The sequence below is a fragment of the Macaca nemestrina genome, chromosome 7, assembly GCF_043159975.1.
Source record: "Macaca nemestrina isolate mMacNem1 chromosome 7, mMacNem.hap1, whole genome shotgun sequence".
Classification (NCBI taxonomy): Eukaryota; Metazoa; Chordata; class Mammalia; order Primates; family Cercopithecidae; genus Macaca; species Macaca nemestrina.
This window is the reverse complement of record NC_092131.1, coordinates 51,665,965-51,691,385: the sequence shown is the minus strand read 5'-3', so window position 1 is coordinate 51,691,385 and position 25,421 is coordinate 51,665,965. Positions and strand designations below refer to the sequence as shown.

The 25,421-nt window shown below is 41.7% G+C and overlaps 1 long non-coding RNA gene across 3 annotated transcripts in view; it reads left to right on the top strand.

The window, feature by feature from the left end:
• The window catches only part of LOC105473596 (uncharacterized), a 32,754-nt gene extending 13,635 nt beyond the window's left edge, over nt 1–19,119 (top strand). For 2 of the 3 annotated variants that reach the window (XR_011625857.1, XR_011625859.1), the window contains exons 4-7: nt 594–659; nt 1,001–3,817; nt 8,312–8,385; nt 11,267–19,119. This is a non-coding gene — a long non-coding RNA (uncharacterized lncRNA). The remainder of the gene's footprint in view (nt 1–593; nt 660–1,000; nt 3,818–8,311; nt 8,386–11,266) is intronic. The other variant, XR_011625858.1, reaches the window with a different exon arrangement.
• The last annotated feature ends 6,302 nt before the right edge of the window (nt 19,120–25,421 follow it).

The following is a 25,421-nucleotide window of genomic DNA, read 5'->3' as shown; positions in this document are numbered from 1 at the left end:
GTAGGGTTGTGACAATGTAAAACAGCTGCCCTAGCAGAAGGGGTGTGGATTTATGGTCACTCGCTTGCAGGTGGTGACAGCCAATATGTAGCATGGTTCTCTATCTATACCTGGAAGTATTTATTTTTTTGGTTCATCCTGAGGTAAAGGAAAAATGTAAGGCAACTATGGACCTTTTGACACAGATATGCAACCTGTGTAGCAATTGCAGAGCTTTTAAAGGATGGAGAAAGAGCTTAATATAACATACTCACTCAAAGTTCTTTTTAAGACTCAGTTTCTTGGTGGCAGTACCACCCAGCAAAGGCCTCCCTTTTTTTTTTTTTTTTTTTTTTTTTTGCTTGCATCCCTGATGGTTCTCTCATTTTATCTGTGGGGCGGGGCCAACTTATCCCGTAGGCACAATAGGTGCAGCGGCTGAACCCACACCAGTTTCGGGGTACACAAAAAATGTTTCAATTTTAGTTTCTTTTAAAATCAGAAGAAAAATGAATATAATAATAACAAATATATAGTCATTGATCCAGCATAGATTATACTTGTCTTTACACCAACGAAGTCATAAAATATTTTAACTATTTTTTTAAATGCAGGAAGAAGCCCAGAAAAACCAAAGTGCCTGAGGTCCATCAAAGCTGTAATGACTCCCTACCATGAAGGTGACGCTAGGCTTAAAATCTCACTTTTTCCCATGTCCCCAGGCAGGCACAAGAGACTGCCCGTGGCCTTGGGCATTTGATGAGGGTGAGCTGTTTCTGGTCTCGAACTCTCTCTGAAGAACCCCAGCTAGGGTTTGGGGCCTGTCCATGAACCAGGCTCCCTCAGCCCGTCCAGAAGGCACTCCCACAACCTTGACTCGATTTTCTCCCTACCTCACCCCAGAGCTGAGACACTTTCATGACTCCTTTGAGCGTCTCTCCAGCTTAGCAGTTTCCTAGGGCTGCTGTAACAAATACCACAAACTGGGTGGCTCACACAACTGAAAGCTATTCTCTCCCAGTTCTGCAGGCTAGAAGTTCAACTCGAGGCGTCAACAGAGTTGGCTCCTTCTGAGGGCCGTGAGGAGGCATCTGTCATGTGCCCTCCCCTAGCTTCTGGTGGCTTGCTGGCAGTCAGATATCCCTCGGCTTGTAGACGCATCATCCAGATCTTTCATCTTCACATGAAGGCATTCTGTGAGCATGTCTGTCATTCTGTGAGCATATCTGTGTCTATTTGCCGTTTTTTGTTTTGTTTTGTTTTTATTTTTTGAGATGGAGTCTCGCTCTGTCACCCAGGCTGGAGTGCAGTGTCGCGATCTCAGCCAACTGCAAGCTCTGCCTCCCGGGTTCACGCCATTCTCCTGCCTCAGCCTCCCGAGTAGCTGGGACTACAGGCGCCCGCCACCTCGCCCGGCTAATTTTTTGTATTTTTAGTACAGACAGGGTTTCACTGTGTTAGCCAGGACAGTCTCGATCTCCTGACCTCATGATCTGCCCACCTCAGCCTCCCAAAGTGCTGGGATTACAGGCGTGAGCCACCGCGCCCGGCCCATTTGCCCTTTTTTATAAGGACACAAGTCATATTGAATTAAAGGCCCCTCCACTACGACCTCGTCTTAACCAATTACCTCTGTCCTGTTCCCAAATAAGGTCACATTCTGATGTACGAGGAGATAGGGTTGCAACATCTGAACCTTTGGGGGCCAGGGAGGTGTGGGGTAATAGAACTCCTAACATCAGTTCATGATGACGCTTGGATCTCAGTGTGGGCTTGAAGCGTGAGCCCCTTCTGCCTGATGTTCCAAAAAGCAGCTCAGTGCGAGTGAGGCCTCTGCACCTCTCTCAGTTCACTCTTCTCCATCCCGAGGGAGGTGTGCGCCCCCTCACTTCCAGGAGTGTAATCAGGGATTCTCATGCCCGGTGCCAGGTAGAGGGGAAGGGAAAAGAGACGGGGTTCTCCATCATCTCCTGTATAACCTCAACGCCTACTCAGCAGGAAGCGGGTAAAGAGTGGTTGGAGGAGTTGAGGTGAAACAGAAGGTCGCCAGACATGGGAACAGAGGAGGAGGTAGCCGACAGGTAGGACCAGAACCCGCCAGCTTTATCTGATTGTCTCGATGTCAAATTCACACTACTCTTTTCATGAGCAGGTTGGAGGATCCAATCCAGGCCAGGGTCAGGAGCATAGATGCTGAGTCTGAAGAGCGAGTGTGGGTGTCGGGAGGCAGGGGGGTTTGTAGGGCTGGCATGGAGCCCAGGACACGTGTGGGAAGCACTGAACTGTTCAGCACAGCAGCTGTAGGCATTAGCCAGTTTACTTAATCAGCAGTGCAAGCCCCGAAGGCTCAAGCCCTCTTTATACAAAGATCACAGTAAACAGGAGTGGGCACAGTGGGAAAAGAATAGACTTGAGAGTTAACCAGATCTGAATTTAAATTCTAATTCTGAGTCCACTTGGCCTTAGGCAAATCACTTTATCTTTCTGGCCGCAAGTTCTCACATCTATTAAATATAAAATGGGAATAATAATAACAACAATACCTACCTTATAAGGTTGTTGTGAGGGTTAGGTGTACTTACCTGAAAGAGAGAGTCCTGGCAGGTGGTAGGTGATGAATGAATTGTAGCCAGTAATGGTGGTGAGAGAATTTTGTACTAACTAAATAGTATCACTCACACTATGTGCTTGAAGTCGGAACCAAGGCTTAAACTTCCAGGAGTGGTTCTTTAGTTGTGGGCTTAAAATGTACACACAGCGTCTCAAGTATTGTCCCTGGGTTAAAATTCTTGTAAAATAAGTGTCATTTTTCTCCCTATGGGGTACAGATAGAAGTGGTCAGGATGGCACACTGAAGTTTATTCTTTCCTATTATCAAAGGGGTGGTAATGCCCAGTTATTGTCCTGGCAGTTGGACCTCTGCTCTGTTGTCCTTAAAAGTGAGTGGAGGCCAAGTGCAGTGGCTCACGCCTGTAATCCCAGTGTTTTGGGAGGCTGAGGCGAGTGGATCACTTGAGGTCAGGAGTTCGAGACCAGCCTGGCCAACATGGTGAAACCCCATCTCTACTAAAAATACAAAAATTAGCTGGGCGTGGTGGCGCATGCCTGTAGTCCAAGCTATTTGAGAGACTGAGGCAGAAGAATTGCTTGAACCCAGTAGGTGGAGGTTGCAGTGAGTTAACATCACACCATTGTACTCAAGCCTGGGTGACAGGGCGAGACGCTGTCTCAAGAAAAAAAAAAAAGAAGTGAGTGGCAAGATAATATAATAAGCACTGATGTGGTGCTTACCATGTGCTAAATCCTGTTCTTTACATTTATAGATATTACCTTATTAAATCCCCACCATAACCCTATGGAGTAAGCATTATCCTCACTCCATAGGGTGAGGATATTATTATCCTCTTTTTAAAACCACTTTTTATGTGCAATATCTACCTTTAAAAAGATCTATTAGTAAACAGAGCTGAATTACAAAAAATCAATTTCACTCCAGCAAACCTCGAGTGCCCAAAGCCGACAACAAATGACTCAGTGAGTAAAATAAAGGTAGAACAAAGCAACAAGGACAAGTAAGACTTTAAGTGATTATTATCACCTCATTTTTACAGATGCTAAAGGCTAAGGTGCAAGAACATGAGTATCAAGGTCTGGTTCCAGTATCAATGCTCGTGGCCACTACACTCTGCTGCTGCCTCATATTCTATATGCCTTGTACACTGTAACTCCACTGAAGTGCTGGTGGTGGTGTGTGTGTATGAGAGAGAGAGAGAACTGGGGCATCGGGAGGCCCCCAGCCCTCACACCTACCAGCCCAGCCACTGTGCAGAACGCAGGGGTGAGTTGCTTCATTTCAGGTGTTCACTCTGCTTTTTGCAGAACGTGTTGTCCTTTGAAGGATATTAGTACAGGAAATGAATAAAGAGCGGCTTCAAAACAAATGTGAGACCAGGACAGCTTCCATCTTATGCATTTCAGATAAATAAGCCCTCACAGTAATCAGCTCTTCGGGGCCAGACCTCTCTCCTGGAATATGAAGTGCCACAGCACACTGTAAACAACAGCGACGTGACTCATTTCCTGAACTGTGTCGTGGCCATCTGCTCAAATATCTCCCTTCCTTTTCCTGTATTCTAATGATACAGCAACTCTATGGACAATTATGTAGCCATTAAAAATGGCAATTTAAATTTTCAAAGTTAAAATGCATAACAATGTGGGCAAAATGCCTCCAATACAATGTCGAGTGAAGCAATTGCACACGAGAGGTGCATGTATGGAAAATGTGTATGCACGAGGCCAAGGCCTAGAAGGACATGGAAAAGGAAACTTGTTTTCAAAAGCTGGAGACTTCTTTTTCAAAGTTTCCCATTTACTTTTAAAAATAGAAATAAAGCAAGATGCTTCGTTGTGCAATTTCACTGCCGTCAACTACGAACATAATGTTTACATACAGACCCAGTTTATTTGGAGCTGGGAGGATCTCTAAGATTGATAAAAAAAAAAGTTATTAAAATGGCAGATTTTTCTGGATATGGGAAAATTTATCATAAGAGAAGTAACGTCCTTTCCTTATCCTGTTTGAAATTTTTTAACGGTTGGAGAACTTGTGAGGAAGGAGATGAAGAATGAAACGGTGATCTTTTCTTTATCTCATGTTAAATGTTATCTCACACCAGATACAGAAAATAAATAAGCAGCTTCCAATCCTTTTTAGGAAGGAGGCAGGACATAAATAAACAAAATATGGACTAAATGAAATATAACTTAAGCAATCTCCCTAGATACATTTTTCAATAAACCTGAAGTCTATTCGGCATTTTTGTAGTTCTTCATTTCCTTCACTCACTTAAAGTCTTACTTGCCCTTGTTGCCTTGTCCTACCTTTATTTTACTCACTGAGTCATCTGTTGTCAGCTTCGGGCACTTGAGGTTTGCTGGAGTGAAAAGAATTTTTATAATTCAGTTCTGTTTACTAATACATCTTTTTCAAGGTAGATATTGCACGTAAAAAGTGTTTTTTTTTTTTTAAAGAAAATAATAAGCCAATGCCCTTGTGAAGCTATACTTCATATGCTCTATTGGTCCAGGTCAGCTAAATTTCCAACACATCTTCAGTACTGATGCATCAAAGGACTTAGTGAAATTAATCAACTACATTTTAGGATGAAGCCTTCATTCCACAGGATGTGTGGGCCATTAACAGAAGTGAATTTTTCCCAGCTCAAAATGGTATAGAAAGGAAAATGTAAATGAAATGACTTGGAGTAAGTTCAGTATAAGGCTAATTTTCCTTAAGGGTAAGCTCGTGGTTTAGGTTAGAACTCATCAAGTTAATTGTCTTCTGATCCTTGAAAGTCAAATCCAGACATCTTCTTGATGATTCCCATTACCAAAGTCTCTGGAACAAGTGATGTTTCCTGAGCCTCCTTAAAGACTCTGATACTAAGGAGGTCCTGTGGGAACCCAGTGCTAATAATGTGTGATACTGGAATGAAAAAGCAAGGGAGTAAATGAACTTGCTGAGAAGGACCCGAATGAACCATTGTTCCTGAATGTAAAAACTGATTCCTGAAGATTATGGCCAAGAAGTAGGTCCCAGTGGAAAAGAAGGAGAATCAGAGTTTGGAAATGTGATGAAGTTTCCATTGGCATAGCAGAGGGTAGATCTTGTCACTAGTTGACATGTGATACTGCCAAGGTGTGGCCCTTGGGAGAGTATAGCTAATGGCCTCAGCGTCACCTGGAGGTCTGTTACAAATGCAGATAGACCATTAAAGGATTTTTGTCTCTTTGTTCACTTCCATCACCCTAGTGCCTTTAACAATGTCTGCACGTAGTTGCTGGATTTCTTGAGCCCAATTCAAAATCATTGAACTAAGATCTCTGCGGGCAGGTCCCAGGAATCTGTATTTTAACAGGATCCCCAGTTGGTCCTCAGGTATAGTTTAGTGTGAGAACCATTGCCCTACTGTACATGGATACTGGCCAGTGTACTACAGTGTTGATTTCCCTGAATGCACCACAAACTCTAGAAACCTAAAAATGAAGGAACAGCCACACCTTGGTTTCTACTATGATGATGATGATGATTCTCTGGTATTGCATAAAACATTTACACCCAATATATCCAGGGGTTAGGTAAGGCAGTTACACTTATTCCCGTTTCACAGTAGAAAAACTTGGACATATGCAAGGTCAGATAATTAACAAAAAAGGAATCAAAACCTCCCCCGCTAAACAAAGTTTAGGAGATGATGTGCTAAGCCTGAATTGGACAACGTGACATAATTAGCGAAGAGTGAAGGACAGCACTCCACTTGGGTCTACTATTGTTATGACCAAGGTCATTTTAAAGTGTCAGGGCCACTCTCCAGGTGAGTTATAGGAAGAGTCCACAAAGAACCCAGAGAGATGAGGTCTTTCAACCACCTCTGCTACTCTACCAGTGATCTGAGAACAAAAGGCCCTCTTGGGCTAAAAGGAACAAGTTATGAAGTCAGAAGGGGGTAATAGGGAAGGGAAAGTGAGCCAATCCCTGGGGCTCACCAGGAGCAATTGACTTGTTTAGTACTAACTAACCCATGAGTTTACCTTGAAAGAAAGCTTTATATTGAATTTACTCTGAGTCGTTTCATTTACATTTTCCTTTCTATATCATTTTGAACTGGAAAAAAATAGGTTTTGTTAATTTTAGCTCCTTGGAAAAAGGCACCGCATGCATTCCCAGCATTATCATGCCCAACGCTTCGCATAGTATTAGATCACTTTCCTATAATCACTTCATTCTCTTTTATGAGACTTGAGGTTTAATTGGAGTTTCCAATAAGGGACTTTATGTGTTTAATGGATTTCGGTATAATAATCAGAGTCTGAAATGCTAGTCAGAAGGCCGGTTGACTTCTAATGAGGCTACACTTGGGAGAAAAGTGTTTTAAAGATACTACAAATCTATGCTATAGAAGTAGACATGCAAATATTTAGGGAAAGATGTGAAGTGTCTGGTTACTTCGAAATCACAAGCTTGTATACTCCAAAACCAATTGTTAGACTGGGTTAACTGGTGAAAAACATTCAAACTGATGAGTGGGCAGTTCAGTTTTTGAGAGGGACTCAGTGAGAACAGTAACAGGACGCTTGGGCATGTTCTCCTGTTGGACACTTCTGGAGGCCTCAGGGATTGGGCTCACCCTCCTTTCCCTGGTAACCCCTCCTGACCCCTCAGCCTGGGCTTCTCTTCCTCCTGCACGCTCCCCTGCAGAATGGAACGCAGACTTTCCAGCCTTCCTAACTGCACCCCTTCCTCACCGTCTCCAAAACATGCACCTGCTCACTTCTTTTTAATTATTATTTAAGGAATTTTTCAACTGGACACTCTAAGGAAAATGGGATTAACAAAAAAGAAAAAGAAATGAGGAAATTAAATATTATGGGAAATCTTATAGCTATATCAAAGCAATTTCCCTATTTTACGGTATATTGCTGGCAAGGCATTTTCTTACTTTCCCATCACTCTTGGGAATATTTTAAATACAAGACAAGCACTCTTACCATGGTGCTATATTATACTTAATATATTTAAATACTACATAGTGCATATCTCAAGTATTATGTGCTTTGCCTACACATGGAAACTCATTTTTAAGTGGCCTCACCCACAACCAAGGACCCTCTGCCCTTCCCAAGGTGGAAATGTGAGAGATGGATCTTCCTTGCTTCTCCCTCCAGGTGACAAGCTTTTTTTTTTTTTTTTTTTTTTGCTGTTGCCGAGGCTGGAGTGCAGTGGCACAATCTTGGCTCACTGCAACCTCCGCCTCCTGGGTTCAAGTGAGTCTCCTGCCTTGATCTCCTGAGTAGCTGGGATTACAAGCACACACCACCACACCCAGCTAATTTTTGTATTTTTAGTAGAGACAGGGTTTTACCATGTTGGTCAGGCTGGTCTCAAGCTCCTGACCTCATGATCCACCTGCCTCGGCCTCCCAAAGTGCTGGGATTACAGCCGTGAGCCACTGCGCCTGGCCCATAAGCTTTTGACCCTGGAACTGCATGGACAGTCCTTGCCTTTCACCAAAGTGTAAGTGATGCTAACCACACTCGGTGATCAATGATTCTGAAATTGGAACGTGTATGACAGACAGCTAAGGCACACAGTAGGAATTTAGATGCTTGGTCACCGATCCTGCAAATGGATTCAGCAGGCCTGAGAGGGACTCAGGAAACTGAATCTGCATTTGTGCCAACCTCATAACTCCTGGGTGATTCTAAGGACTTCTCTTGATCCTGCCTGGAGAAGGACTCTAGATCTAAGATCTGATTCTAAGGACTCTAGATCCTGCCTGGAGAAGCAGGGTGCCCTGCCCCATCTGCACTGGACACTTAGGACCACAGCCGCTGCCCTGTGAGGTATGAATTAGGCTCTGGGTCACTCCCTGGGGCCCCATTTATTCCATAACTACTTGAATTCTCTGGGGTCAAGCTTTGAGCTTAAAGATGAAGAATTCTTCCGTGGGTATAATCTCCAAAGCTTCCTCTCCATGAGCTGCAGGACACCCTGTATTAATTGGGAACATTAATTAAGCTCCTTTACTTATCCTGGAAGGTCTCTATTGTTTCAATAAGTGGTTTAATTTGTCAGCCACACTGGCTCATAATTTCAGGCTATGGACTCAGTTTCTTCTTAATCTGTTGCTCTAGTGGTTCCCAAACTTAGACGGGAACAAGAATTACTGCAGAGCTTATTAAACAAAGGGTGCCAAGCTCACCCCAGGCTTACACAGTCAAAATCTCTGATGTCTGTGCCAGAGATTTTGGGACTCTGTGTTTGACAAGCCCTACTGAGGGTTCAGATACCAAACATTGAGAATTGTTGCATAATCCAGTTATTCTCAAATGGCAGGATGTATCAGGATCAGCAAGGGGACTTGTTTAACAATGTCACTGGGCCCTACCTCTCAAATGTCTGGTTTGGCACATTTGGTTGGCATCTGAGAGTTGACATTTCTCTCAAGTTCCCAAGTGACATCGTTGTTTATGGACCAGGGCCCACACATACAGAACCACTGACTAAGGTAGTATCTGGGCCCAGGTTGCACTTACAGCCATGTGTCACCATCAGACCACACATATGGTGACTTTAAAATAGCTTCTTATCAAAACAAACACTTCCACTGAGCCCCACTCAATTCCTGCTTTTAGGCTGGGAGGGCCTTTTGTTCTCAGATCACTAGCAGAGTAGCAGAGGTGGATGAAAGATGCTGTCTCTCCAGGTTCTTTGTGGTCTCTCCCCATAACTCGCCTGGAGAGTGGCCCTGACACTCTAAAATGACCTTGGCCATAACAATAGTAGAGCCAAGTGGGGTGCTGTCCTTCACTCTTCACTAATCGTATCACGTTGACCAGTGCAGGCTTAGCACACCGGGCAGTTCTTGCTCCTGCCTTTTGATCCTGCACAAACACTTCCCCAAGACTGAACCCCTCCTCAAATTTCATTTCCCCCTACCTCAATAGAACTTCTAAAGCACTATTTGGTAATGTTGGTTTTCCAGGCCGTTTCTGGAAAGATGGAGAAGAAAATATATCAAACACTGCACTACACAGCACTTCATCAACATCTCCACCTTGGTTGTCTCCTTCTCTCCTGTCCTCCCTGCTTCCCACCAGTTTTTCTCTTGATCTCTTTCCTCCTCTGATTATGTAGAATAATTTCGGTATCCTCCCCCTTCTCATTTGCATCCACCCACCTGAATCAATTGAACACCCCCATCTTCCTTCAGCAACTAGGGGATCTTCTTTGGGATTCTTCCTCCTTAGAAATTAGGAGAGGATTGTAAAAATATATCGTTTCCCATCCCCACTCCACCTTGACACCAACTCCAACAGTGGGAGCAAAGAGGTTCTCTTTAGGGGAGAACATTTGCCTTTAGGGAGCATGTGATCCACCTCTCTCTGATCCCCTTCTTTCTGCATGCAAAGTGAGGGAGGCACAGCTGGGACATAGAAAGCTCCCTTCTATGTGGGGCTTATGAGGTTGACATGCATTTAGAGCCTTTCCTGTGGGAGAATCTATCTGACCGTGCAGTATGGATACTTGGAGACTTTGGGTCAGGGCAGGGGAGTGAGAGAGAGAGAGGTGGGGACGGGGAGGGTTCACTTAGAGTGGAGTCTTCAAATGCTTTGAGAGGCTTACAGCCACCCAAAGCTATGTCTCCCTCATCACCCTCGGGTTCGCACTACCCCTGTAAATAGACCCTCTCCTCAGCCACACTCACTGGGGTTCATGGCATGGCAGTCTGCCCACCATGTTGAGTTATCCCGACAGCCACAAAGGGTTTAGAGCTTCTTTTGAGTCTGCTGCGGCAGCACGGAGTTTCATGACACAGCATGGGATGACTCAGCAAAGTCAAATGAGGGCAGAGAAGACAATCAGAGGGAATTACAACACTTTGAGTAGAATGATGAGAAAAGGCCCTTATTAAAGAGCACCCACGAAGTTCAGATTGCCAAACACTGCAGTGCCATCTGCCGGCTGAGGGCCCGCTTGCATAGGCCCCCATTCTGGAAGCTATTCTCCAGGCCCCAAGCCATGGCCAGGATCTCTGAGATCACTGGAGATACTTTTGCTATCTGTGTGACCTAGACTTCAAAAGAGGTCATTCTGTGAGTCTCTCATGCTCTAATGGAACCTCTCTCTGTCCTTGAGGAACTTGGATGATCTAAAACTCAGAGGGATCTAAAACTGTTGAAAGGCATTGAAGGTGTTGAAAGGAAAGAAAGAAAATATACTAAACCTAGCAGCTAAAATATGTCCTGTGGGTGTTTTGTATGTGCCTAAAATTCTTCAAGATACCATAAAATGTTCACCAACTACACTATTAATGTCACTGTGTAAATGATCATTGTACTTCTCATGCTCCTAATTGTTAAAGACCACCAGCTGCAATCCAGCTCCTTGGTGGACAGGCATAACTATGGACTTTGGATTACATCCCCTCTATTTCTTCTGCCTTATATTTATGGACATAAGTGATCCTTAAATTTGCTAATGAAGGTGGATCCTAGTTTCAGTGAGATCAACATTGCTGGCTGACTATTTATCAATGTATTTTAACCAGGAATTGCTTCCAGAATCATAAAGGCAGCAGAAATCCAGGCATGTATTTGGAATTTGTCTTTAAATTCTAATACCTTTGTCTAAAGACTTTACTGCTACATCCATTTCTCTACTGGATGAGCAAAATACTTTTCCCTGGACACTAAGGTTAACTTCTTCTTTTTCATCTCCTAGAAGTGTTAGCCATTTGGACCTTTGTTTAACAGCTTCTGTGAAGCGTTGCACTCTGACAACTTGCCTGATGGATGGAGCTGTCAGCGTATCCCCAATCCAGAGATGAGGAGGACATTGCCTCACCTACCCACTCTATAAATCACATGAATAAAAATTAGTACCAACCTAAGCCCAGGGATCCTTTCTCATTTCAGTACTCTTTGTAGATTATAATCTTCAGAATGTGCTTTAGGAAAAAAAGAAAAAGAAAAAGACTTTAATGTTGCTTTGCTCTAAAGAATTAGCAGTGATTTACTCTATAAAATAACTCCTCGTGGCTAAGACATTTGAAAAAATTAGTACTATATGCACAAACCTGTCCTCTGTGACCTGGAATAATAACTTCAGGGGTTGGAGGTCTGATCTGAAGTGCAGAGAGGGAGATATTAGTCAAAATGTCAATACCCAAGGGGGATTGAGCAGAGTGGGCAGGGCAGAGATGAGACGCCAAAGTGAGGCAACCAGAAGCACTCGGGAGAGGTATCAAGGAGAAAAGAGAGCCTTTCCTCACCCATCAGAGACAATTACTTCTGTGGTTCCCAGGACATTTCTTTACAGATCTACCTACATTTTTACATGTCGGTGTTCCCTGGTAGCCTCTGAACTCCTTGACTTTAGGAACTGAGACTCATTCATCTTTGTGTCCCCAGGTTCCCGGCCCTAGGTCCCATGGCAGGCATTCAGTGTAAGATCTATGAGTGAATGAATGGGATCAGGTACTTTAGCAAAATAACTAGGGTAACTCTGGATGAGAAAAGAACTACAGAGGTTTGTAGAAAAAAAAAATCCAGAGTATAAATATGTAAAAAGAAATTGTGGGAAGTAAACGGCACCAATAAGCATGCGATCTCATACTTCATTCTTAGCTGAGAAAACAGAATCCTTACACTGCAAGCACATGATGCTGTGTTATATTCTCAAGTTCTTCACTGGGGAAGAAACCAGCATTTAGACTATGATTTCCCAGGTCACCACTTTGCCCTGCTCCAAGTTCACACAGAACTGGTATTTGTTCCCATTTCCTTGATGACCATTGTGTCTCCCTTGGGACTTGGGGTAGTTTTAAATTAACCATGGAGTGGTTTCCAGTTCTGGCCCCACTGTGTTCATGTTACTGAAGTTTCAGAGTTTCAGCTTTCACCATCTGTAAAATGTAAATGACAACACTATGCCTTGGCTGCTAAGCAGGACTAGAATAAAAAGTAAGATGTTGTCAGGAAAGCCTGTGAGGCGTTTGCATGGCACAGGGGTAAAAATAGCCAAAAGGCAGATAAATGCAGTCAAATATTTTGTCATTTGCTTTGCCTTAAAATGTTCACTACTCTTCATGAAAATGAAAAGATGTCCTTTTGCAGGGTGACAGCTGCTGTTGGTTGCAGGAAGCTGCTGTCTGCTACTGATAAACAAATGACAACTTCCCCTGAATGGGTCCATATATTGCCGGAAGCAAATTTATGATTAAATTTTTGCTGGCTTTTTTTTTTTTTTTTGACCCCAGAAAAAGATTTGGCTGGAGTCAGTATATTTCCCTCTTGACCAAATCCTTTGGTGTTTTGAAAACTTTCCAAGTGAGAAATTGAACCCTTTTACCCAGCTTGAGTCAGATGCTCAAAACACAAGATAAAAATAGCTGCTCGGGAAGCTGTCACACTGCTTTGCTCTGCCCCCAGGATGGTTAACCCATCACAGGGCCTTCAGCGCACTGAGAGAGCTGCCCCGGCTTTGGTTAGAGATGGTCTTTCTCACTTTTCATTTAGGATGTCCTTGTTACAACCCATGTGAAGTCGCCTGTGATTATGAACAGGAAACTTGAGGGTGAGCCAAATGTCAAAGAGCTCTTTCCGAACCATCTGCACTGAGGTGCTTTCCTCATGGAAGGGATCAGTTTTGGGGCTTAACTCTTCCTATTTCTAGTAGTAGTTTATGGTTTTACTTCTCTTTGCTAGACAATTTAATAAATCCGATTAATCGATATGTCAATTTTAATAAGAAAAATGGCATGGTTGATATTAAAAGCTAACAGTCAATGAATATATTTCAGGCACCTTATATGCATATATAAACATCATTTCATTTAGTCCTCATACATGATTCATGAAATAGATGCTATCGGCAGTCTCTCCATTTTACAGATGGGGGAAGTGAGGTTCAGGGAGACTGTGTGACTTGCCCAAAAACTCATAGCTCAAAAACGGCAGCCAAGAAACGAAACTCAGAGCTGTCTGTCCAGAGTCGGAGCACTTAGCCAGTGTGTCCTGCCAAGCGAGTGATGCTGGGCATGGCATCCCTGGCCCATCAGTACTGCAATTCCAGATCTCAGCCTCCCCGAGCAGAACCCTTCAGGGTTTTTTGTTTGTTTGCTTTTTTGAGACAAGGTCTCACTCTGTCACCCAGGCTGGAGTGCAGTGGCACAATCTCAGCTCACTGCAACCTCTGCCTCCTGGGCTCAAGTAATTCTCCCACCTCAGCCCCCCAAGTAACTGGGACTATAGGCACATGCCACCACGCCCAGCTCATTTTTGTATTTTTAGTCGAGATGGGGTTTTGTTATGTTGGCCAGGCTGGTCTCAAACCCCTGACCTCAAGGGATCCACCTGCCTCAGCCTCCCAAAGTGCTGGGATTATAGGTGTAAGCCTCCGTGCCTGGCCCAGGTCTGGATTTCAGACAGATGATTCAGGCCTGGGGCTTGAATGAATGCCGAGGCCTTAACTGCAGGTTGCAAGAGGTATGAGGTTCAGGTGGCCAACAGTCTAGGACCCAGTGGCAAGACGCATTACTGCCTTGAGGAATAACAGTCACTAAGATAAATGTAGGCCTGGGAGTCAGCATTGCTGGGTTGGCATTAATCTTGTTTGTTTGGAAATCTGTAATGCATTTTGGATACCCATACATCTCTGGGGCTTAATTTGTTCTTTTTGAAGTTGAGAATTGGGGTAAATGAGGATTAATCGTGTAACTTAGTGGTCAGGAAGTTTACCATGCGGTAAAGGAATTAAAGTGCCTGAATCTTGTTATGGGCCACAGGGTCATAATGAACTGGGATGCAGGGTAATTTTTCTCAGATACCTCCCAGTCTTATCTCTGAAGTACTTGTTTAAAGTTTTTGAAAAGCAGGGTACAGTGAAACTAAAAGGACAAGTCTACTTCTGGGGGTGTTCAGAAAGGCGAGGAGCCTTTTACACATCAGGCCATCCAAGATTGCAGGCATGAGCTGCTTCACTTGGATGCAGGTGAATGGGTGTATGTGTGAAGGGGCCCTTTCCTTCAGTTTGAGAAGCAAGAGGTCAAATGAACAGGAACTGGTGCTTGGGGCTTCCACTGGGAAAGCAGCAAAAGTGTTGTTATCAGCCCTTGGCGAGTCATTGTTTCAGCCCTTCAGGGTCCTAGGAATAAAATCTCACATCATTGGGTTCATCTCAACTGACTTACTTAAATTTTAAAGTAAAAATTTAAAAACATGTGTTTGTCTGGTTATTATAGAAGTCATAGCATTACAAAATAAATTCACAGGGGACTGAAGTTTACAATATGAAAAACAAGGCTTCCTCCACCTTGTTCTATCCCTAGGCCCGCTAGTGCTGCTGCCCAGGGCAGTTACTTAAAGACTCGATCTTTACCCCACCTCTGCCCAGCCCTGAGCTCCCTCTTTAATATTCCAGATTCTGGTTCTTCAAGTGGTTTCCTCCATGTCTGCAAATATTAAGTTTCTTCTGCTGGTATGTTTTCGCTGTGTGTCCCCACCCAAATCTCATCTGGAATTGTAATACCCACATGTTGAGGAAGGGACCTGCAATCCCCATGTGTCAAGGGAGATAGGTGATTGGATCATGGCGGCAGCTTCCCCCGTGCTGTTCTTTTGATAGTGCGTTCTCACGAGACCTGATGGTTTTATAAGCGTCTGGCATTTCCCCTGCTTGCAGTTCTCTCTCCTGATACTAGGTGAAGAAGATCCTTACTTCCTCTTCGCCTTCCACCGTGATTGTGAGTTTCCTGAGGCCTTCCCAGCCATGCAGAACTGTGAGTCAATTAAACCTCTTTCCTTTATAAATTACGCAGTCTTGGGTATTTCTTTACAGCAGTGTGAAAATGGACTAATACAGCTGCTGACTCTTCCTCCTATGACAGATGAGTTCTTAGTTCACTTACATTACTCCCTTTCTTTCTCACAACACAGTTACATTGCTCTTGTAAAGTCCTCTCTATGTTACTTTTTTCACTACAAATATGACTAAACTTCTTATTTTTAATCCTATTAGTGATAGGTAAATTATCTTGACTCCTCGCTTTATAATATGAAGATAGAGTGCAGTTGCAATATGTGTGCACTTAGCTCATATGTATTAACTAACTTCATCTGGCCAGAAAAGAAGAGGAACGTGGGTATGAGGAAGAAGTGAGAGAGAAAATGGGGGCAGGAGGAAGACAGGCCGAAGGTGTGGGGGAGGCAGAACTCTTAAACAGTGTGAATGATGATTTCAGCTGCACCTGCATTTTGCCCAGTAAGTGAGCTGGGATGGGAGGTATGATCAATGCTCATTTGGTCTCATTCACTACCACTGCCCTGCCTCATATTTGTGAGTATCTCCCTGAAATTAGTACAGGTTGAGCATCCCTAATCTGAAAATCCAAAGTCCAAATGCTTCAAAAATCCAAAACTTTTTGAAAATGCTTATTAGTAGCATATAAATTCAGAGTCAGAGATGATGGTGATGCTAAATACCAGATTTTCCACATGGGTGGCTGAGATAGTGACACCTTTGCTTTCTGATGGTTCAATGTACACAAACATTGTTTCATGCAAAAAATTATTTAAAATATTCTATAAAATTAAATGTAAGCTATGTGTATAAGCTGTGTGTGTGTGCATGTGTGTGTTGTGTGTGTGTGTTGTGTATGTGTGTGTGTTTAGACTTGGGTCCCATCCCCAAGATATCTTCATTATGTATAGTATATGCAAATATTCCAAATCCCCCCCCAAAAAATCAAAAATCTGAAACACAAGTGTTCCCAAGCTTTTTGGATAAGGGACACTCAACCTGTATCACCTGAAAACTTAAGCAAATTCTTGGGCCCCACCCCAGACCCACTGAACCAGAAACTCTGGGGTGAGACCAGCAATCTGTGATTTAACAAGCCCTCCAGGTGATTCTGATTCAAGCTTAAGTCTGAGAACAACTGTTCTGAATTGAGTGTAATTCTAATGTTTAAAGAAATGTTATTTTTCATACAATATAACCCTGAAACCCAAGCTGATTATGTCCACTGATTACTGATTTCATTTGGTAGGGAGGGAACAGTAATCTTGGTAACACTGATATTTTGTTCTGAAGCCACAGTTGTCTTTCACACTTTCTCCATAGGTTCATTTTTAAAAAATGAAAACGAATTAAAAGTATTTACAGTTTATGTTATATACATTTTTCCGTTAGAGCCAAGAAGAAATGATTACATTTTTTTCTCTCTGACTCCAATGTCATGACTTAAAAGGAAAGTGATAAAATTGATTTTTCTTTCTTACAGTTCATCAGTTGGTCACCATCCATCATGTCATAGTAACCTTTGCTTCGTAATTGAACCACACCTTTCTTATAGGTGGCTATTGTCTTGTTCGGGAGTTTCCAATTGCTGTCTTTTTTAGTTGCTGGAAAAAGAATCATATTCACTCATCATTGTATTTCTATTATCTTCCAGCTTCTTCTTTGGGCTCTCTCTTGCTTGTAATCAATTTTATTTTTTTCTGAAGCCCACTGACTTCCAGGTTACTTTGATTTGGGCCGTAATTCGTATCACCTTTAATGTATCCTAAAATCTTTAAATGCTTTTTTTTTTTTTTTTCTTTTTTTTGGTCCTTATCATCCCTATTCTTCCATTCTGTGCCCTTTTCACAGTCTAAGGGACTTCCAATTTCTTTGTAATCATATATAGCTCATAGAATCCCTTCCTCCCCCCAACCCTAGTTCTCTCCCTCTAGAACCTCACCTGTTCTGGCTGCTCTCCGAAGCCACCTGCCCAGCTTTTATCCTGGAACTTCTCTGAGCTACTTTCCTGAATTGAAGCCTCTGTTTTCTGGATCCTATATCTACCTCTTTCTTGCTTTATATCCTTGTGTACTGGAGCATATCCTTAAGTAACTCCCTAAAAAAATGATACAAGAGAGGTATAGGAGGGTAAGTTTTCTGTATCTTTACATGTCCAAAAATATCTTTGTTCTGTCCTCATGGCGAATTAGGAGTTTGACTATGTATAGCATTATAGATTAAAAGCAAAATAAATTTATCTCAGACTTCTGAAGGAATTGCTCCATTGTCTATTAGTATTTAATGTTGCTGAAACTTACTTTTTCCATATTCTTTCCCACTACCCTTTAAGTTTAGGGTTTAGGCCAGGCATGGTGGTTCACCCCTGTAATCCCAGAACTTTGAGAGGCCAAGGTAGGTGGATCACTTGAGGTCAGGAGTTTAAGACCAGTCTGGCCAACGTGGTGAAACCCCATCTCTACTAAAAATACAAAAAAAATTGGCTAGGCATGGTGGCACATGCTTGTAGTCCCAGCTACTCAGGAGGCTGAGGTGGGAGCTTGAACCTGGAGGTGGAGGTTGCCATGAGCCAAGATCATGCCATTGTACTCCAGCCTGGGTGACAGAGTGAGACTGTCTAAAAGAATTTTTTCAAAAAGTTTAGGGTCTAGTCACTCTCCTTAATGTTTTAAAATGTTGCAATGATGTATTTAGGTGATCTCCCTCCTTCTCCCAGCCTTGACTGACCTCGACTTATCTGGCCTGATATTGAATAGGTTATTTTTGAAGATTTTGGTCTCTTTATTAGTTTCCTATTGCTGCCATAACAACCCCAAATTTAATGGCTTAAGATAACACACATTTATTATCCTGCAGCTGTGGAAGCCAAAAGTCCGAAATGAGTCAACAGGGCTCCGTGTCTTCTTAAGGCTTTTTGGAAGAATCCATTTCCTTGCTGTTTCTGGCTTCTAGAGGCTGCTTGCATTTCTTAGCTTGTGGCCCTTTCCTCCACCTTCAAAGCCAGCAGCATAGCCTCTTCAAGTCTCTCTCTTACTGACTCTGTTATCACATTGCCTTTTCTCTCTCACCTTCCTACTTTCTTCTTATAGAGACCCTTGTGATTAGATTACCTGGATAATCCAGGGTAATATCCCCATCTCAAGATCCTTGCTTAATCTTCTAAATCCCTTTACCATGTAAGGTAAATTCCAAGGGTAAGGATGTGAACTTTTTTGGGCAGCCATTGTTCTGTCTAGCACAGTCTGTCCTTGGCCTCCTAAATTCATATCCAACCCACATGAAAAATACATACACCCCATCCTAATATCTTCAAAAGTCTCAACCCATTACAGCATCAACTCAAAGTCTGAAATCAAGTCTCATCAGCCTAAAAGCCCCTCAATTTCATCTAAGTCATCCAAATCAGGTATGAATGAGACTGAGCATGACCCTTCTTGTGGCAAAGTTCATCTCCATCTGTGAACCTGTAAAACTCAAGAAACAAGTTATCTCTTCCCAAAATTCAGTAGTGGGACAAGTATAGAATAACAGTTATAGACATTCTCATTTAAAAAGGGAGAAAGGGGAAGGAAGAAATTACTGGTCCAAGCAATTTCAAAATCCAACAGGGCAAACTCCATTAGGTTTCAAGGCCTGCACATAATCCTATGGGGTTCCAGGTTCCACTTTCTGGACCCTCAGCTCCACCATCTGAGTCACTCTTCCTTTTTCATAAAAGGGTAGTAGAGTTTGCAACTGAGTAGTAATCATCCTGTTCCCTGCCTGTAGAATGCTGAGAATCTTCTTGTGTTTCCATCCTCTCTCTTCCCCCTTTCAGTGTAATCTGGCAGTGTTTCAGCTAGTATAAAATCCTCAAAAACCTACAACTTGGGGAAACTTTTTTGCCTTAGTTTTAAAAATAATTATTACTCCTAATTTTTTCTGTAACATTGTTCTTAAACTCTCATTGATAGTGTTGAAGTTCCTAGATTAACATCGTGTTTTCATGTTTTCCCTCATATTTTGCATTTCTTTGTATATTTACTGTGTTCTGGGTGATATCCTTCTAAACTTTCTAATACACTATTTTATTTTGGTAAGATATTCTTAATTTCTAAGAATATTTCTTATTCTGTCATCGTTCCTTTTTCATAGCAGCATGTTCCTGTTCTATGGAGGCAGAATTCTCTCAACAGTAAGAAGCATACTAACTTGAATTTGCAGACGTTTTTTCTGTATCTGATAGTATCTCTGTTTTCTTCAGAATAAATGTTCTGCCTTTTACAAATCTTAATATTTCCTGTTAATCCGTGCTCTTGGTTTTCCTCAAATGTCTAATAATCTTTGTCAACTGTTCACATTTATGTGTGAAGGGCCATGTTAGGATATAGGGATCCTCTGTTTATCTGTTCTCTGTCTTTTCACGCAAGTCACTGGGCTGACTCTGGCTTCCATGAAAGTGAAATGATTGTGTCAGTGTATGGCCTCCTTTTAGGGGGCATAAGTAGGGAACACCTCTACAATTGCCGAGATAAAGCGTATTTACTCTTGTGTTAGTGGTGTGGGAAGTTCTTTGCTGTACTTCGCTCTAGGTAGAGCTTCCTTTCCTTTTCTTTCTCTGGAGTTCCCTCAAGATCTGCTCTGCTCCTTGCCATGATCCCTTTCCAAGCAGAACTCCCATTCTATTTACTATTCCTTCCTGTAGGTCTTAATTTGGCCAGGTAGGGAGGAGGAGGAGGAATAGGAAGAGGACCGATGCCAAGAAGTAGAAAGAACATTCCCTGACTTGGCTCTCATAGCTCAGAGACTGCAAGGAGAACAACTTCCTTCCCTGCCAAGGCTTCTTTCTGTAAATATTCCAAATTTCTTTTCAGCAGCTCCAGTTTATCCACCCGATTCCTATTTTCTTTCTCCTCAGGAAATTCATCAAAAATGTCTGAGCTGCTAATGGCATGTGTCTTAGTTTGTTCAGGCTACTATAACAGAATACCACGGACTAGGTAATTTATAAACAGAAATTTATTTCTCAGTTTTGGATCCTGAGAAGGCCAAGATCAAGGCACAAGCAGATTCAATGTGTGGTGAATAGATGTTCATCAAAGATGCTGCCTTCTGTGTCTTCCCATGGTGGAAGGAGGCAGAAAGCGTGAACAGCTCCCTCATGCCTATTTTATAAGGTCACCAATCCCATTCATGAGGGGTCTGCCCTCATGACTTAATCACCTTCCAAAGGCCCCAACTCTTAATACTATCACATTGGGGGTTAAATTTCAACATACGATTTTTGGGGAGACACATTCAGACCATGGCAGCACTCTGACTGTTTTCAGTACTACCGCAGCTTTTGTTTTCTGTTAAATTTTGCTGACTATTTGATAGAATTTTGTGAAAGAAAGCAGTAAATCTATATGCTTAATTTTCCATCTTGAATTGGGAGATGTTACCTAAACTCTTAATGATCTTGGGGCTTTTAACATCTTAAGTTACACTTCTGACTTCAGAATCTTAGAAATACTTCCTACTTGAGGCCTGACTATAGATAACTACTTACCAGGATGGGACTTTTCAGCCTGCTTCAATTGGAATAAGTATGTTTTTTCCCTTTTATTTCTTTCTTCTTTATTTTTTGAGATAGGGTCTCACTCCATCGCCTAGGCTGGAGTGCAGTGCTGTGATCATCATGACTCACTGCTGCAGCCTCGACTCCTGGGCTCAGGTGATTCTCCCATCTCAGCCTCCCAAGTAGCTGGGACTACAAGCGTGCGTTATCACACCGAGCTAATTTTTTATTTTGTGTAAAGATGGTGTTTCACCATATTGCCCAGGTCTTGAACTCTTGCACAAGCAATCCACCTGCCTTGGCCACCCAAAGTGCTAGGATTACAGGTATGAGCTGCCATGCCCAGCCTTCTCCCTTTTCTTTTCTGCTTTAGGTAGATGGAAGGTAAATACTTCCTCTTGCTCTGGGAATGTTTCCAGATTAAGCCCTCTTTGCCCTCGAAGAAAAAAAAAATATTTTTTGTTTGTTTGTTTGCTTAACTGCTAAGAATTTATAGGAGATACATTTTGCCAGGTAATGTATGTGGAGAGGTAAAGATGGAATAAAACTTGGAATTGAGAACAGCCTGGGGCAGATTGGGAGCAAAAGGAAAATGAGATGGCCTCGATACAGGGCCTTAGACATTTAGAAATTATGTTGAAAAAGTTATTCAAGGAGGGAGAGATCTGGCTGCCCTGGAAGAACGGTGTAAGTTGCATTTAATGCACAAGGGATGCCATAGTTTCAGCAACATAACAACTATGTAAATAACCATATAAATATTGAGAGCTTACTATATTCCAGACATTATGCTAAATGTTTTACCCAAATCTCCTATAATCTTTATAGCAAGTCAATGAGGTAGGTATAATGTGTGATATTGTCTATTGCCATGTAGTATTCAGTCACATCTCTTTCCATGCACATTCCTACATTGCTGATGTTGGAAATCTATTATAAAAACTAGATTCCCTTAAAGTTGGTGTTCTGGATGCTACCTGGGAGAGGCAATGGTCCAAGATTTGGAAGATAAAAGTGAGGTCATGGCTACTTCTTACTAGCAAGTAAGGTCAGAGGAGAGTGTTTGCTACAGAGAATTCCACAATACAGTGTTATCAGCTTTGTGGGAAGAAGAGGCGACTGTGGGCGCAGCAACAGCAGCTTCAGGGCCTATAGAATTCGGTAATGACGATATGCCATTGAAGTATATAACCTATTGATGGCTCCCCTGACTTGCACTACTCCAGTCTTTCTAACAAGTTTTTAAACACCATTTCCCTGTATTAAATCTCTTTCTGCTTAAAATACCTAGAATGCTTATTTAGCCTTAAACTTATGTGCACTATTACCACCTCCCATTTTATAGATGAAGTAAATAAGGCTCAAAGAGACTAAGTACCCTGCCAAAAATGAACCAACTATTTAGTGGTGGGGCTGGATTTGAATCTAGGTTTATTAGATTTTAAGTCCAGTGCACTTAACCACTATGCTTTATTGTCTCTTGTTCTCCATCTAAAGTTGGCTCATGCTAATGTAGACTGGTTAGCCTTTAATATACAAGGGTACTTGTAAGACTGGTCCACCAGCCTTACCTATGTTTTTAGGATGAGTGGGTCAGGACTATGGCCTATGGGTTTCACTGGTGTCGAACTTTTACCTTGAGCTTATTAACCAAGGTACTCTGAATGAGATAACACTAATCCCTCAAACAATTTGACCAGCTCTAATTTTCTGGAAATTTTTACAGCAAATTCAGTTAATTTTTTGTGATATATGAGGAACAGGTAACTGGGAGCCTGCAAATTGTTTTCAAAATGAAAATAATAGGAATATTCCTGATCCTGAAAGCAGAAAACTTTACTATTTCATACTCCTATAACCCACCACCACTGATACTTTATTAAAATGTGAATAAAAGCAGAGTATCCCAGAGGCAAACCAATGATGCAGAAGATATATTTTGAGAATTTTTGTTTTTCCATCTCAGGAACAGTTTGTTGTCCTAAAGATATTTGTCATTTTAAGAGAAAGAACTTCTGAATAGTGACAATTATACATTTGTTTGACTCAAATAATAATAGCAGCTAGGTTATTCAGATTTTGGTCTCATCAAATCAGCTCAGCTTCCTCTTGCGATTTTCCAGTCTTGTGGAGAGGAGAGAGTGCTGCGAGGATGTGCTAATGGACATTTCATTTTAGATGGAAATGCTTTGTTCCTGCAGTAATGCTCTCATGCTTCTCTCTGCATCTGGGTTGCTGAATCCTCAGAAAAGCCTAGGATTACCTAGCTTGTGCTCTTAAGCCACACATCCATTGCTCTATGCACACACTGAAATCACAGACATGTCACTTCCAATTGCAAGGAGCAAGGTGAGCCCATTGTAATTGCGAAAAGCACTAAACTCTGATATTACAGAAATCACTAGTGGGTATTATAGAGAGGACCTGAAGAGTTCTGATTGTTATCTCCAAGCACTTACTTTTTATCTAATCTGAATAAGCTGAGGATACCCAAGATCTAAATGAAAGAGGTTGGGGCTGGGGACATTATGTGGTGTCATATTAGGAACCTGTGTTGATTCATGCAAAAAGGAAGGGAGAGATTGAAGGGGTGAGGTTCATACAGGTGAGAGGGTTAGAACAATACACTTCGACCAGGCATTTCATAAAAATCACAGGCCTACCCTAACTGTCTCCAAGTATTGCTCCAATTGGGCTGAAAAACAAATTCTCTTTAATCAGAAAATCATTTGTGAGGATTAAATGCTCATAGTACTGCCAGGCATTTGTATGCGAAGGAACTGTACGTAGAGTCTTTGTAACCTTCCACTTTCCAGGGATTCGGTATATACAGTAAATTTATTCAAATAGGATCTGAGGGGGATATTAAATTTGTTATTTTTTCTTTAAAAGGGTAATTTGTAATCAGAGTTTGGGGTCTTAGCATAATGATGGTACAGAGGTTCATTCTGAATTTAAGAAAAGCAAGATTCAGTTTTTCATGGCACTAAATTCTATTTTCCCTAAAAGGAGTTAATGGAAACCTCAACTCAAGTACACTGCAAGGATACATTTTTTATCTTGTCTTTCTGAACCATCATTTTCTCAGCAGCCTCATTCACTTATGTGAAACATAACTAAGAACCTGAAAGGCAACAGAAAACACCTCTTAGCAGCAAAATGCTGTTCACAAAGCCCAGGTGCTAAAGGTCATGCCCTTTACCCAGAAAAGAATCTTTTGGTGTTCAGCAGAGCCTCTTATTTTGCCCACAAATCAATGAGCTTGATTATCTGGTAATAAAACAGATTGGGAGCAGCAATTAGAAGGGATGGCCATGTAGCTACTGCAGAGGCAAGCTGAAACACAGGAGTAGAAAGAAAAACTGTAAAATGTAGAAATAAAAATTCATAATTTTTTGTACCCCAATGTATTATACTCTTTAAATGAATTGATTTAGAGAGTATAAGTGGAATTTTGTTACACGGATATATTTCATAGGGGTGTTTATTCTGCTTCTGATTTTTCAACTGTTTATAAATACAAAAGCCATTCTGAAGCTCATGAGCCATGCAAAATCAGGCAGTAGTTGTTTGCGACTTGTAGAGGGACAGGCCATCTTTTGCTAACCTCTAGTCTAAAGCAAAAAAATATTAGCAACGAATTGTGTATTTGTAGCATATACAAATTTTTTAAATATTGATAAATGAATTGTGGTATATCCATAGGATGAAATACTGCTGAACAATAGAAAAAATAAGCTATTGATTTCATTCAACAACAGCAAAAAAGGATTCAAAGAACACAGCCAGCTGAGGTCATTTCATGGATTGGAAAATAGTCAACACCTTAAATACCCTGAATGAACTCCAAAGGCATGTATTACACCCTTGTATTATCATGTTCATAATGGCAAGCCTCAGGTCAAGGAAGTGTTTGGTCTTCTTTTAAGATGCAGAGAAGAGAGAAGCACACTTCAGAAAGCTTACCATCCAGAAAACAAAACCTAAAACTGATCATTGAAAAGGCCAAATTTTGATTTATCTGAGATTCCTCAAGTATTCAGATGAATTTATTTCACATGAGTGTCCAACAGTCAATGTTTTACTTTATAAGATTTAACCTGGGGGAGAGAGAAATTTAAAGGATTGTTATTTATTTGTGGCTACAAGGTACATATGTATACAAACAAATATTAACAAATTTTGTCAATGTATATATGTGCATATAGCAACATTATCATACTGTTTAAAGTAAGTACATGAGTATGTTTAAGTGACCATGCCAAAGCTTTCTGCAATCAGAAGGTTTCTAAAAGGTGTTTGAAGGTTTAAGGATAAGATACTGATGTCTGATTAGACTTTTCGTTTTTCCATTGCTTGATGATTTAGGCTGTTTGTCACAGCTTCCTCCTATTCGTTAGAAAATTGTGTTTTCCTCACATGCTATGTCTACGTTTCTTTAAATGTCCGAGACACAAGGTTTAGAAAATAAAGTGGATAGTTTCTGAAGCTTATCTTAACAATGAATATCCTAGACTTGAGGATCTAGGACTAAGATGT